A 2,066-nucleotide genomic window follows, 5' to 3' on the forward strand; every position below is an offset into this window, starting at 1 on the left:
AATGATGGCCAGAAATAACCCAGATTGATCTTATGAAAGGCAAGAAAAATTCTACCGCTGAACCTTCTCTTACTTCATTAGATATCACCAAAAGTTTTACAAAGTCACTATTCTGATTTACACTGTCTCTTGCAACGTCTGCTAGAGACCCTCAACCAGGTGGATCGACACAATGACTGCTGCGATGGGCTCTTGTGTGTCAGGAAGTGTGAGGATAGTGCAGGATAGATTTTTTTGTTCCTGTGGTTGCTCTGAGTCATTCTTGACTCAATGGCACCTAACAACAACAAATAGAAAAGTCTGAGACAGCTCTGGTGGCCTACTGGATAATGAGTTACACTGCCAACCTGAAGGCAGGCAGTTCAAATCCACCAGCTGTTTCATGGGGAAAGATGGGCAATACATTCCTGTGTGATTTATAATCTCTGAAAATCCAGTAGGGGGTCAAACTATAAGTCAGCTCCAACGTGATGGTGCATAAAAACAGCAAGGCATGAGAGTTTCAACGGCTTCACATTCTCACCAACACTTGGTATTAATGTTTGGGGGTTTTTGTTTGTTTATTTCTGTTTTATTTTACCCACTTAGGTCATTCTGTTGGATTTTACTTGCATTGCCTTTTAGAACATCCCATAGGCGTAATAGCGTTCTAGTGGTCTGGTTGCACTGGTGGTCTTGTGGTCCAGTCCAAAGGCACATGGCTAGAACCTATCAGCCGTTCCATGGAAGAAAGATGAGTCATTTCTTTCTTGTCTGTGATGTTAGATTTTTAGCCTCTAAAGACCTGTTAGAGGGCCATCAATGTGTTGGTTCCAACTCAACAGTTATAAATTTTGTGGTTTGTTTGGGGTTGGTTTTTTGTTGTTGTTATTTTCTTTTTTTTATTATTATTAAATTTTATTAGTTTTAATGAACATTTACAGGGATTTTGGGTTTTCATTCCTTCATTGCTGCACCATTCTCTCTACCCTCCTCCCCAGTTTGTTCTTCTTCCCCCACCATCTGAATGTCTGTTTTAATTGTCCAATTGCCACAGTGCTTGTCAAAGTCAGTTCTGATTAATCTCCTTTGTCAGTGTGTCCTTTGCCATTCCCTATCACTCCACCCTGAGAGAGACTTCACCCTGGGGGTTGGTTTGTTTTTTTTTTTGTGGTGGTGGTGGTGGTGGTGGTTGATTGCTGTTGAGTCAATCATGACTCATAGCGATCTCACAAACAAAAGACCTAGAGTCTTTGTATAACTATCGTAGAAGCGTCTGGATTCTGTAAGATGGGCACTCTTGTTTTGGTGAGGGCCCATGGGAATGTTGTGTTTTAGGTGCCATCACATTGAGTACAACTCATAGCCACCCTGTGAACAAACAGAACTGAACCATGTCTTATCTTGTGCCATCCTTCTGATTTCTGCCATACTTGAGCCCATTGCTGAGGCCATTGTGTCAATCCATCTGGTTGAGTCTTCCTTCTTTCACCAACCTTCTCCCTTTTAAGCAAGATGTCCCTTTCCAAGGAATAGCTTTTCGTAAAGTTGCATATGTGTGTTTGTTTTATAGACATAATAAAACTTACCAGGTCAAATGAACTAATAGCATGGCAGTTTTTAATTCCTGTATCTAAGATGTTTCTTCTCAGTGACTCTGAGCATGCCAAACAGCATGTGGTTGTTTTTCACCAACATTATATTTTTCATCAACTTTTTGTTTTATCCACTTAAGTCATTCTGATGAGCTAAATTTGTGTTTGTTATAAACATTGTGACACTGGTATGTCAAATGCACTGGTGGACAGTGTTTGGTGGAGCTCCTGATTAAAACAGGCTTGGAAGCAGGAGTGGCATCCACTTCCGAAATAGCTTGCCTCAGGAAACCCTATGAACTTGGAGAAACAATGAAGTGTTTAGGTCTTTAGTTTATAAGGTTGCTACGAGTGGTCTATGACTCAATGACACCTAACAACAATACCACCACTAATATTATTTGAACAGAATTTGAAAACTGAGAGACAGTTCACAAGATGAAGATGGCAGGAGGGAAAGCAAGCAAGACAATCTCTGGCCGAGACAAGCTG

The sequence above is a fragment of the Elephantulus edwardii genome, unplaced genomic scaffold, assembly GCF_000299155.1.
Source record: "Elephantulus edwardii isolate Elephantulus edwardi_28Jun2011 unplaced genomic scaffold, EleEdw1.0 scaffold00009, whole genome shotgun sequence".
In the NCBI taxonomy this organism is placed as follows: Eukaryota; Metazoa; Chordata; class Mammalia; order Macroscelidea; family Macroscelididae; genus Elephantulus; species Elephantulus edwardii.